This window comes from Parus major, chromosome 1A, assembly GCF_001522545.3.
Source record: "Parus major isolate Abel chromosome 1A, Parus_major1.1, whole genome shotgun sequence".
Lineage (NCBI taxonomy): Eukaryota > Metazoa > Chordata > Aves > Passeriformes > Paridae > Parus > Parus major.
This window is the reverse complement of record NC_031773.1, coordinates 54,881,241-54,894,619: the sequence shown is the minus strand read 5'-3', so window position 1 is coordinate 54,894,619 and position 13,379 is coordinate 54,881,241. Positions and strand designations below refer to the sequence as shown.

General features: G+C 42.4%; 1 protein-coding gene across 2 annotated transcripts in view; it reads right to left on the bottom strand.

The window, feature by feature from the left end:
* Positions 1–13,103, bottom strand: part of FGD4 (FYVE, RhoGEF and PH domain containing 4) — a 100,312-nt gene extending 87,209 nt beyond the window's left edge. Inside the window, exon 1 of one of the 2 annotated variants that reach the window (XM_033514543.1) lies at positions 12,892–13,103. The gene's annotated coding sequence lies outside the window, so the exon portion shown is untranslated. The remainder of the gene's footprint in view (positions 1–12,891) is intronic. The other variant, XM_015628988.3, reaches the window with a different exon arrangement.
* Positions 13,104–13,379: the final 276 nt, after the last annotated feature.

Here is a 13,379-nt window from a genome sequence, read left to right as displayed (position 1 = left end):
TACAGTTAATCACTGATTAATCTGTAAAAGAGAGACCTTTGAATGAAGACTGTGGGGAAAAAAAGCCCTATGTTCTACATAGTCATATTTCTTTCAGCTGATCATAAAAGAGACCAGGTCTGATTTTATATAAATAGGCAGCAGACAGGTCAGAAATCCCCTCACCTTTCATACCACATGGCAGATTTACTCAGCACAACCATTTCTATTGAATTACAGCCCTATCAGGGACAGCATATTTGCAAACATTTCACAGTTAAACTAAACCTTAGAGAAACTAAACTTGATTTACTGGCTATAGGCAAATACTCAAGACTTTCAAAGAGTTCAAAAAAGTTCAGTGTATGAGCATCCATAAAATCATAGAATGGTTTGGGTTGGGAGGGACCTTAAAGATTATTTAATTCCAGCCCTTCACCATGGGCAGGTACAACTTCTACTAGACCAGGCTGCTCAGAGCCCCAACCAAACTGGCTCCAGGCAACCTGTGCCAGTGCCTCACCACCCTATGAATAAAAAAATGTGTCCCTAACATCTAATCCTTTTAAAACTTCTCCCCTTGTCCTATCACTATCAGCTTGTGTATTAAATTCTCTTCCATGTAAGTCAGCTTGTTGTTTTGTTAAAAACTGTGCTGGACTGAGAAGCTCTATCTGAAGATACATAGAAAAGAAGATAGAGGAAACCATATATACCTAAGGCTGTTATCAGTTTGCCTTTTTTTCCCTGGATAGGAACAGCTCAAAACCTCTAAGGAGTTTATACCCCTAAACACTGTTAAATCACAGCTCTGTCTGTAGCCTGAGCCTGTAATTGCCAGTCCAGCAAGGAAAACCAGACCAGCTTTGCAGAGCCACAGCCAGATGGAGATCCAGCAGCAGCCCCTGCTGCCAGAGCACACCACTGCCATGGCCCAAGGCATCCAGCAGGATGGAGAGCTTTGATAATCCAGCCTCTAAATCCTGCCATCCCCACTGCTGCATGTCCATGGCTGCTGTGGTGAACATGCTGCAGCCTTCCCCTCCTGCTTCCAGCACAGAAGCAATTTATTGTGCTTTTTTTAGCAAAGGTTGGTGGAGAATTCAGTGAATTGCCATGAGGGAAATAAGGTTTTAAATTCAATTACAATGTGGAAAACAAATTACTGCATTTACTTTGCCTGCCTGTTTTGAGCCCTACTTAAGTCTGTATACAAACGTGGAGTGAAATATTCATCTGTCAAGACTTGCCTACATGTTGTTTTATTGATATTTGTCAATAAAGAGCAATATGCAGCTGCTCATATCTTAAGTTTAAATAGGTATCATGTACTAGGACAGAATTTTCACATTTTCAACACAGGGCACAATTCTGTGTGTAAACCAACACGGGTAATGTTTTGAAAGATACTGAAGTAAAATGAAGTTATTAAATATAAATTACCTTATTAACTTTATATTAAAATTACCTTAACAGAAGTAAAATAAAATTCTTCTTCAGATTTCAAAACTCAGATTCTTACCATAGATATAATGTTGTTAAGGTTACCTCCCTTTTAATCTCTGAGGATCTATAAAATACAGGTGTGCTCTTATTTTTTTAATTCATACATATGAATTAGAATTAATAGAAAGAATTCCTTTTTAATATCAAATAAATGACTCAGAGAAGATGTGCAGTCATTCCCCACAATCCACTAATCAGTAAGTACACAAACATGCATCTTTTTAGAAAGTTATTTTGCCTGCATATTCCTAAATGTATCTGCTAAGTCCTAATTAGGGAACAGAATAGTATTTAAGAATAACAAATAAAAAAAAAACCCCACCCCACAACCCCAAATCCCACACCCAACAAGTTAATAAGCAGAAAAAAGAGTTGATTTTCCATGCTCACCAAGTAATTAATTACACAATCATAATTTAAACTGCAGATTGTTCAATCTTATAACATCCACATATGGAAAAAAAAAAAAAGACTGGGGGAGAAGCATGCATTCCATGCAAAATTTGGTTCTGTATTTGAACATGTGTCATTCAAGGGCTTATGAGAAAAATGGAGGTTCTTTCTTAGGGTTAGGGTTCCCTAACCCTAACCCTCTTCATGACCAGAGTTTTATTATCTAGTTTTATGTGGCTTGTTAGCAGCTGCTGTAATGCAACTCAGAAGTTCTCATTTAGAGTTTAACATGCTTACTAATTATCAGAATTTTCCTCCCTTCTTTCAGTGTACACCCATGCACCAAAAAAAAAAATAAAGAAAAAAAAATAAAAATAAAAATCCTTAGGAATAGGAACAGCACCATGCAGTCCTCTCCTTAGTTACTGAGTAGCTCCTGCTTTTCTAATCTCTTGTGTACTATACCTGAAAAAAACTCCTTATCAGAAAGCTGATTCTGCTTCTATAGCCTGTGCCACAGCAAATATTGTATTTCAACTTCAAACGACCTGCTCTTCCACACACAGCAAAAAAAAATTTAAAAAAAAATAAAATATCCAACTGCAGGACTTAAGATCCCCCAGCTCTGTGTATTTCAGTTTCCAGCCCTGTTAGCCTTACCCACATTTAGTGCTGCCTGTCAGCTCACTGACTATAATAAGCATATAGTCCTTGTCAGTCTCAGGAAGGATAATATATTCTCACTTCTCGTATTTAAAAAGCATTTTTCCTTCCTGAAACTGAAGCTAACATTTGACAGCAAGCAGCTACTTTGTTTGACTTCTGAAGGAGGAAAAGTACTTGGAGAAATTCCTCCGTGTCCATCCCAAGCTACAGTTTTGGGGTGGTACAGGGGCACAAAGAGCTACCTGAGGATGAGCATGTGGGAAACAGGAGTGGTTCATTTCTTCCACAAGTACTTTATACAAACAAGCAGAGCCCAGCAGAGCTGAGCATGTGGAAAATGGTGATTACTAAATTTATGCACTCTCATGGTGTCCACAGAGAACAATTCATCTACTTCTGCTCAGGTCTCTAATCTCCTTCCCTGCAGTGAGAGGAAGGAAAGATTTTTTAATTTTTTTTTTTTTCCTATTAAGCCAGTAACAGTGTGAGCAATAGCACTGTACACCACAAGGCAGCAGATTGAAAGGAATTCTTTTTCCTGCAGAAAACTCTCTCCAAAAAACCACTCTGACACAGAATTCTGTAGTTTTTTTCCCTGATCTATCACCTACCTCCACCTCTAGGCAAAAGGGAACAATTGGAAAAGCTGGTGCTGCAAAGGAGCACTTGTGACACTTTGTGGGTCCGAGCCACGTAACTGGAGTTTTGGCTCCAGAGTCTGCAAGTGAGAGTTTGGATTCTGTAACTTCCCCATATTTGAGTATTCCTAATATCACACCTAAACAAATGAACTGGAAAATAGCTATAAACTGTTGTGCCCTGGAGCTGTTTCCCACTGAAGGTACTTCAGCAGCAGTACCAACCCAGGCTTCCAGACACCAGTCATTTTCCCTGTGTCAGATTTAAAACCTCTTTGTTATTTGAAAGGACTACATTAATATTTTCTAAGAAAACCATAGTGAAAATTATGAGTTTTTAGAGAATAAGAGTCTGAAATATCTGAATTAAAGTAGTTTTAGAAGACTGTGAAGGCTTTCTGATGTCTCCTGTAGCAGAATCCTGCTCACCACTGTCACAAACTGTATGTTATTTCAAATCATTCAGATCCACATGTTGCTGGTCACAGATGCCTTGACGCCAGCAAAACACATGCAATCACTGAAGGGCTTGGCACATGCCTTTAAACAACACTGTTTAGCCCTGGGGGGGAAAAAAGTAATGTGAGAGTTTGAGATGCATGCAACACCCCTAAAATATTCCTGTTTTCTAAATGATGTAAGCCTTTAAATCAACAAGTCATAAGACATGCATGGTGAAACTACTTGATCTCTTTTTCATATAGAACCTACCACTGTGCTATGTCAACATTTTCTGTAAGCTACATGAGGCACAAAACTCAGTTAAGATTCATTTTTAATCAGGATGCAGCCCCATACAAGACCTAAGTGGCATTTGGGACCTAGCAAAGAAGGCACAATATTCACAGGGATAAGGTACATGATGCACACCACATTACAACACCCTGGTATTAGTCAGGTTTTAAAATGGTAAGCCTACTTTTCTCCAGCAGCTCAACTGCAATTGGTGACAACAGCCCCCAAAAAAATCCCATAAAAAACTAGTGAACTGTTCAGTTGGCATTGGCCACCTGGGAAAAGCAACCATAATGGTGCTAAAAGGTAAGAGTTGTTAAAACCAGGAAGCAATAATTCCCCACAGTTATGATGAATGGACACTTGTTTGTTTAAACTCCACGAAAATCCTTTGAAGAGGTAACTCGCTTGGGTTTTGAAGTTCCTTTAAATTCCTTATTAACACACACAATGTTAATATTGTTCTCATTTCTATAAACAAAAAGCTTTTCGTATATGCCATGCACAAGCAGTCCTCACACAGAAAATAAATGAATTGAACAGCTGAAGAGGCAATTCTCTATGCTGAAGACCAAGGGCAGCCCTCACCAGCACAAGCCAGATCTCCTGCTGGCTATCCACAGCAGTTGGGCATTTCTCTCACCCTTGACTGGATGCCAGGAATGTTGTTCTAAAGACACCCCCTGTGCAGGACAGGGAAAGATGTAAAAAAATCATGTGCACAACCCACCTTTTGGGTTTGGACAAATGCAACAACCCCACCATACCCTCCACAAACACAAAAGCCAAGGCAATCACCCCCTGCTGCCTCACCTACCTTGTCAGGCTGAAGGAGTGCCCTTCACCTGCAGGTCTGGTGAGCCTGTTTGTCCCCTGGATCAGTTAGAGATTAATAACTCATGAGGAACACTGCTTTACTGCATTATCACACATAACTCAAGAGCACACAGAGGTAATTACAGAGCAACACAGCTCAGATTACCAGAACCTGGTCAAGTTAAGCTGCTGCACTACAACCACTCTGCTTTCTAAAATGGACAATGGTTTTTAGCAGTAAATTGATGCAACTTGCTCTCAAGTTTAAAGTACATCTTAATAAAATTCACACTGCTCTATATTTAGAATAAAAATAAGCCAAAACGCAAATGCTGAATAATTTTATGCACTGATAGCAATTCTGATTTCATTGTACATATCATAAAAATCAGATGTTTTGCAAAGTCTTTACTAGAACCACACTTTGCACAATAATTTCGAAGCTTTTTTTTTTAAAGAAATGAAAGGCCTCTTATAAGAATGAAGATTTTTCAGGCTTTTGAAAGCCATCCCCAGGTGTCTCATCCCACATAACTTTCTTGAATGCTCTAGATCTGCTAATCCATAGGAGAATAATTGAAGTACAAAAGGATTCTACCCCCAGAGGTGAAATGCAACCACTTAATAAGGAGAGTTAGTGCCAGACCTAATAAAAAGGTATGTACAGTATGTTTGTATTAAGACAGGGATGTTTTGGCAAGAGCCAGTTGAAGAAAAGGCTGATAGCAGTATAATTGCATAAAACTGAGAAAAACTTCAATTCTGTCAAAAACAATTGACTTTTTCTGTACCAGTGACTTTGCTTTGATTCTTAATTCACCAATTCTGAAGAGAGACTTACTTACCCAGTAAGTTTAATTTCCTAACTCAGCTACCGTATATTACAGTATACAGTAATATACTGCAATAATAGATTGCATTTATTATATGCAATATAAATAATGCATATATACTGGTATTCAATTAAGGAAGTGAAGTATCACAAGACAGTGAATGGTGGCAAGAGATGGCAAAGAGGAAAAAGATTTAAATAACTCATTGCAACAAGTTGTCATTAAGCCCTTGTGATACAAAATACTTCAAAAGCAACATGCCTTCAAATAATATTTGCTTTTACAATTTTACAGTTCAGGGAATTTATGGAGCTTGGAGATTTTAAGTCTGCTGTAGACACTGACTTTGATGTGTGATTTAGAATACCTGTCCCATGGTAGAAGAGAAACTAGGAGCCTTCTCTCCTGTGAGCCAGCAATACTACAGCGTTCAAGAGAGTTGTGTGGCATATGACAGGCTCCTGAGCTTAAGCAGCCAAATGTCTCAGCCCACCAGGAAGATGAAGCCTTAAGTAAATAAATAAAGTCACCCTAGCCCAGCTTTCTAGCTGGAGCTCAAAGACTGGGCAGTCCCCACAAGGAGCAGCAAGTGGCCAGGTCAGGGTGCTCAGCCAGAAGCAGAGGCAGTGCCAGGGAGCTCTGCGCTCTATCCCTACATCTTCTACCTTGAGAAGCCACCAGGAATGGGCAGGGGGATCTGCTCTCAAGTTTTGCAGGCTGAGGCCTCTCGTGCTTCACAGAAACAGAAGATGCAGTTGGAAACTTCTCAGTTGACTTCTGCTTCTCAAGCACCACAAAGTCCCCGGCGGTGACCAGCAGAGCCAAGAGCCCGGCACGGAAACATCACACACTCAGCTAATAAAAAGCCAAACCCTTGAAAGGGCCAGAAGAAACTCAGCTACTGAACCAGGCAGTGATTTTTAATCACTGTTGATCATTGTTTCTCTCCTAGCCTCATCTAATTCTGGCCACACCAGCATCTGGCTGAGAGTGAGGGGAAGGCTACACCTCCAAGCTACATTATTGCCTGTGCTGCAAGGCATTTGTTCAGAAGTCATTAATAGATCACAGAATTGCATATGTCACACTACAGTGCCACCACATTTTTCCTTCTTTCCAGGCTACTTAACTTGTTTCACATTAACATCTGACATACTTAGCATCAATACTTATAATGAATGCTATGAATGCTATTTCATTGCTCTGTCCTACCTTCCACTCAGTGTATTCTCCCTCTAATTTTAACACATTTTATGCTCCATTTTACTGAGTTTCAGTGCAATCAGAGGTGTCAAATTGCTCTGAAACTCATTAGAAATACATTTCTTTACATGTCTAGATTTGCAGGCTACTGTAGCAGTAATTTTCCTTCTCTCCTGCTTTTACTCAGTTCTCCATACGTTCTGATATCACTTTACTGCTGTGTATCTGCACCCTGGAACCACAGCTGACTTCTACATGGCTTGCCAACATTTCAACAGAACCACATCCTCCCTTCCCTACATTTACTTCAAAAGTCTTTTCTTCTGCTAAAGGCTTATCTCTGTTAAAATGCTATTTCCAAGGCATCTAGCTGAAGAAACCACTAAAAATGCCTCTTTCCATTTCCTCCTTTGTGCTCGGGTTATTTACACAACCTGGTGCTCTGGGGATGCTCTCCCTAAGCAGAGTTCTCTGTCCCTTTGTCACGAGTACAGGAGTTTGTTGACAATGGCCTGAATATATCGAGCTGTCCACTGCCAGGCATTTGATTAAAATGTTTTGACCATCAACAGCTGGAGGCAAAGTTTATTCACAGATTTAACAAGATGAAAAGGATCATTCTGATCATCTAATTGTAAATATTCATCCTGGATCACCTTATATTCAGGACAGTTACTATACATAGTATCCCATTCTGGAATAGAAAGCCTCACAGAAATAGAGTTCCAGGTACAAAATTCACAGTCAGTAATTTGATTAAAATATTGAATTGACAGAATTTTTTTGAAGAAAGTCTATCCAATATTAAGAGAACTAGAGGAAAAAGCCCACAAGTGTCTCATTTTAAAATAACTCCTTGCTTCTTATTTTTCCTTTTCCTCTGACAAACCCCCCCATCCTGGGAAGACAACTTATATATCAAATGCATAACACTGCTTTAAGACACAGCAGTGCAAAACACTGCAGCTGGAGAGCTATATCATAGATCTCACTGAACCCAAGACACAAACAGTGCCAAGTACTGCCCAGTTATGAACAGGATTTTGACTGGAATGCTGGGAGATGAGATAGTCCCTTATTGGGACTTCAGCAGTGGGGGGAAAGTCTGATAACTGCAGTTTTAAGCATTATGGGTCCTGACAGAAAAAGGAACAAAATACTTGTCAAAGGCAAATCACAATTATTATTTGTTTTGTTTTTTTTATTCATTAACAGCTTCCTTGGTCAATATTTGATTTTACTTGTTACCCAAATGTAACACATTCCTTGAACAAGCTCCTCTTTCCAATCTGGAGATCTCCCAACCACATTCATTAATGTGTCTACAAAAGAAACCAGCTCTATGATTCTGTACAACAAACTAATTTTGTTTGTACTGTGCAAATTATTACTTTCCCAGTTTCAGCAATGCCTAGAAGCATTTCAGCAATGGTACTCACCAGAGCCAAAGTGATTTTGGCCTCCCAGGCTATATTTAAATTAAGCCTCTAGAGCAAGGAGTGGACAGTTTCCAGCAAACCCATGTCAAATTGCAACTCTCCTTTGAAATCTTTTGTGTACTGTCACTTAAAAGGCCATCAATGAATACAAATTTTAATTTATTTCAGGAAATCAACATCCAGATCACCAGGAAGTCAATATTATAAGGCCAACAAGAATTATGGGGTAAAGTAGACATTGTCACACAAGAGTTAAATGAAACCATCAAGCTAACCCAAAGGACGTACAGACATGTCTGGATACTGTATGAACTGAACACTACATTTACTGGCTTTGAGGGGATTTTTTTGATCCTGAATGTTGGATGAGAAGTGGGGGGAGAAATGGTAAAAGCAAAGTTCCATTTCTTGGCACTTCCCCACGTTTGCTTCAATAAGGGGCAGCGGTGATTAATTTGGCCCACAGAAACAGGAAACTCTCTAATGAGAGGAAAACGTATTTTCATGCAAGTTCTGCATAAAGCAATTTGTTCTGCTTTACTTCCCCTCATTTTTGAAGGAAGAGAAATATTTGAAAGCAGTTTCCTTATATTCACCTTCCTCTCTCAGCATTTTAAAGTATCAACACTCCTTGATAAAGCTCAACTTTAGCAAAACCTCAGAAAGGCTCCAATCCCCAGGAAGGCTTGTAAAGCAGCTATTTTTCTTTGTCAGTGGTCTCTAATGCACCTAGAGATGCAAATCTCTGCTAAGATTTGCCCTAATGATTGCATAGGTCTTTCCTGAACACACTGTATAGCAAATTTTCAATCACTGTAGACCGGTCAACAAAATGCAGCGGGTTATGCAAAGCCAGGAACAAGAAGAATAAAAACCCAGTGTTCATGTATTTTCAAAGGTAAAAAACAAAGAGAAGCTGTCAGTCAGGCCACAGTTGTCCTTCTAGCATTTAAAAAATAAACAACAAAGACATTTTTCAAAGACTGGAGCAGCATGCTATTAGAGTCTCATTTAGTTATCTCCTACTGCAAGGTGGAAACCCAAAAGATTATTGGAGTTTCTTGAACATAATCCCATCGTTTCATACCCGTTTACAAGCAGAGATACAACAGCAGCAGCGGGGAACTATTTTTTTCCCTGTCAGTGTTAGAAGACACCTTGCTGCAGTGAACGCTGTCCTGAATTCAAATTACCTCAGCTCCCCACGAGGCATCTGCAATGTCTGAGACTGCCAACAGACAGCACCGTGCCAGCAGATGGACATTTAGAAGTCGGTGGTCAGAGGAAAACTTTGCAGAGAGGGTGAAAATCTGCACTCCAGCGCACAAAGCCGGGGAAGCGGTGCGAGAGTTGAATGCCACAGAAGTTAATCTAGTTTATGTGCAGTGAGGCCAGAGGGGACTGTGCTGATGACAGGAGCAAGCTATTTCTTGCTGTGAGAGTGAGTTACTGTGTCCCTGTGCTCTGAGTGGTGGCTTCATGCCTTAATTAAGTCGGCTAAGTGGGGGTAGAAGCTCCAAGGGCAGCTGGATCCTCAGTGGAATGGAAGTGGTGCCACATTCACACCTGGCAGAGCTCTTGGCTTCTCAAAGTGCTGACCAAGCAAGCTGTGGCCTAGACCTGTCTCCAGGAGGGAGCTAATTTTGAGTTAACACATTGGAAGTAAAGATTCACTCAAGTCGCACAAACTCTGAATTCTAATTTAGCAGGGGAAAAAAGACACCAAGTCCACAACAGTTATTCTCTTCAAAAACAGATTGTTAATCGCATTACCCCACACAACACCCTTCTCTAAACCCTCTCCAGATACCAGGTTTGACATTTTCCATCCATTTCAAAGTATCTCTGAAGATTCTTTTGTCTATCTCTACTATCTCTGAAGTACTCTTTTGTCTAAACTTTTAAAAGTCAGCTTCTAATGAGAGATAAATTTTGCTTTGTCTGTAGGCAGGTAAACACACCAAGCTTTTTCAGACTCACGGGTTAATAAAATATAAATTGCCACTTTGCACATGACAATGAAGGTGAATTTGGGCTGTAGAATGTGGAAGAGCAGAAAGATTTTTCTGTTACTTATCAGAAACTTTGATTGCAGTGCACAACAGAAGGCTGATGCTGTAAGAGAAAACTTCAGTAGCTCATCTCAGCATCAGAAATGTTTTTGAGCAACAAGAAGAATGGAAACACTCCTTGGTCTTCTGCCTCCCAGCACATAAAGTTGCAACATTCCCTCCTTCACCAGCCCAGGGTCAAAAGCTGTGAGGCAACTATTGAGTGCACAGGAATTAACAATAGTCTTTATTATGTCTTTGCACTAATTAACGCACAATTTACTAGTTTGAGAAGAGTTCTGATATGCTTCCCATATGCATTATCCAGAATTGTTTCAAATGCATTTACAGCTCATAAAACAGATTTACTTTCTCGAGTTCCTTTCCAGATACAGATCTGAGACAATTCCCTGAGTACTGTCCCCCAGGCAGTAATGTCAGTAACTCTCATATTGCACAACATTTGGCAGAGACAAGCATTGGAGATGGGCTACACTAACTCCTTTCCTGTAAGATTTTCAAGCAGGTCACAGGCAGAGTACTGCATTTTAAAACCTTTTTCATATCCAGTTAGTATTTTATAAGCCAGAGAAGCCTAAACACCTGCCTTTCTTTTTTTTTAATAGAAGAAAGAACACATCTAGCTTTGTGTTGCAACTGTGAATTAATTTTTATTGCAGAATCTAGGCAGTCTGGTGAGCTTTTGTCAGCCACAGAAGCAAGTGCAGTCACATTCTGACTACAGAGAGGGAAGCTACAAAGCTGACCTGGGTTTATAGGATGCTGGAACACTGCTCCAGCAGCTTCTGCAACAGGAAGAGCAGACAGGGAGCCAAAGTTCCACTCTGAGAATAGAAGTCGTGTTCAGAAGGTTTCTTCATCTCATCTTCCAGGAGAATTGGATTATGAATGGGAAAAAAAAGAGAGGCTTTATATGCACTTATATAGAGAAATCATCACAAAATCTCCCTTTTATTTCCCACATATTTGGAATTCATTTCCTTATGTTAATTTGTGAGGTTATCATACTTAGAAGTCACAATACAAGAATCTACTGTGACTTTGGTTATTGCAGAGCAGGCATATTTGACTAGGAGGATATTGCTTCTGTCGTGGACCTCACAACCTTCCTGCAACCCAAAAGCCAGCAAGAGTGGTCACACTGAAAGGCTGCATCTTGCACAAATGTCCAGTAAATAAGTCACCTGGTGGAGCTGGTGTGAGCACAGATGAAAAGAGTGGCAATAAATAGATTGTAGATGAGTATAAATACACTACCCAGGAGTCTAAGGTAACAGAGAGCAACTGCAGAAGACTAAACAAACTAAATTACAAACTGACAGGAAACACAGAGTCCTGGTTTTAAGTATACCTCTGTTTGAGGAGATTAAAAATCCAAGTCTACATGCTGCAAACACAATTACCAATTCCTCTTTCCCAATGCAAACAAACACAAAGCCTTGGGGGGAAAAAACATCCCACCACCAATAAAATATTGTGGTTTCATGAGCAAATCCAAAGTCGCTACACATTAAATCTAAAAGAAAGGATCCTGTGAACATCATTGTGACCGTCTGTTCTTCTCTGTGTGTTCTCATTGTTAAATTAAGCAGGGCTTTTGCTCAGGAAGTCATGGACTTTCCCAAAGCAAAATACCCCGTCCTAAGTATTTGACGTGTCATAATTCCCAACATCATAACAACCATATGGCAGAGATTTCAAGCTTTATTTCACCCCCATAAAACCAAGGTGCCGTGGCACCACAAGCATGAGGACAGCACATTGCACACACAGCACATCGCACTTGCTGTCACACCACACAGCTCAGACCTGGAAACGTGGGCATGTGCATTCACTTGCTGATAAAGGACAACCTTCTGAAGTCCAGATTTTATGACTGTACTTCTTCAGGGTGGCCAAGGTAACACAGGTAACCTGCCAGAGTCTGACTGTCCCTTTCAACATTATGCAGCTGCCTTCTGAAGTGTAACGTGTCAAACAAGTCTAGCACAGGTTGCTGCTGAAGGGGGAAAGAGAGAGGCACTGGGGAGGGGCAGGTGACACGATCTGTGAGAGGGGGAACATGGCTGTCCTGCCGTCCTAAGAACTACTAGCACAAAAGTCTTAGATATAAAACCATATAACATTCTAACACATAACAACGTAACAAACACGGAGATGAATAAAAAGTACAGCTTGAGTACATTCGGGCTGAAGGTAGGCGCTCCGAGGGCGCTGAGGGGTTTCTCCCCATAAACCCCCGAGTTCAGCCCCTGCGAGCAGCACCCCAAGCCCCGCACGGCCGGAGTTCCCCCGGAGAACCTGTCCCGGCTCCGGCAGCTGAGCAGCGCCTTCTGCTCGGGAGCCAGCCCGCCCCAGCCGCGGCCACAGCGCCGCTGTCCCGGCAGCGCTGCGGGATTACCGGGCCTTACCGGGGGTTACCTGTGCTGTTACCTGCGGGATTACCGGGGTTTACCGGGGGTTACCTGTGCTGTTACCTGCGGGATTACCGGGCCTTACCGGGGGTTACCTGTGCTGTTACCTGCGGGATTACCGGGGTTTACCGGGGGTTACCTGTGCTGTTACCGGGGGTTACCGGGGGAATGACCTGCGGGGTTACCTGCGGGGTTACCTGCGGCCGTGCTGCCGGGCGCTGCTCCGCCGGCACCGGGAGCGGCGCTGGATTTCCTGCGGATCGCCACCCTCCTGAAGCGTGCGCCCTCGGCTCCGCTCAGCCTCGGGGCGGCGGAGAAACGGAGAAAGGCGGATGGGGGGAGAGGCCGGGGGGTCCGCAGGGTCCCCCGCACTGCCCCGAGGGCAGCGCCTCCCTCGCCGCCCGCCTGCATCGCTCGGCCCTCACCTGCCGCCTCACCTCACCCTCGCCGGCAGCTGGCCGGCACCGCCTCCCGCAGCCCTGTCCTCGCCTCCTGCCCCGGGCGGGGTTCCCCGCCGGCACGGCGAGGCCCGGCCCTCCGCCCCCGGCCCGGCCCGGGGATGCGCGGAGACTTTCTCCGAGCCGGGCGCCCACGGAGCGGGTTCCCCCCGCGGGCACCGCACCTGCTCTGCTTCCTCCCGGAGCCTCGCCGGGAAACCCCGGCCCCGTTCCCGTTCCCCTTCCCG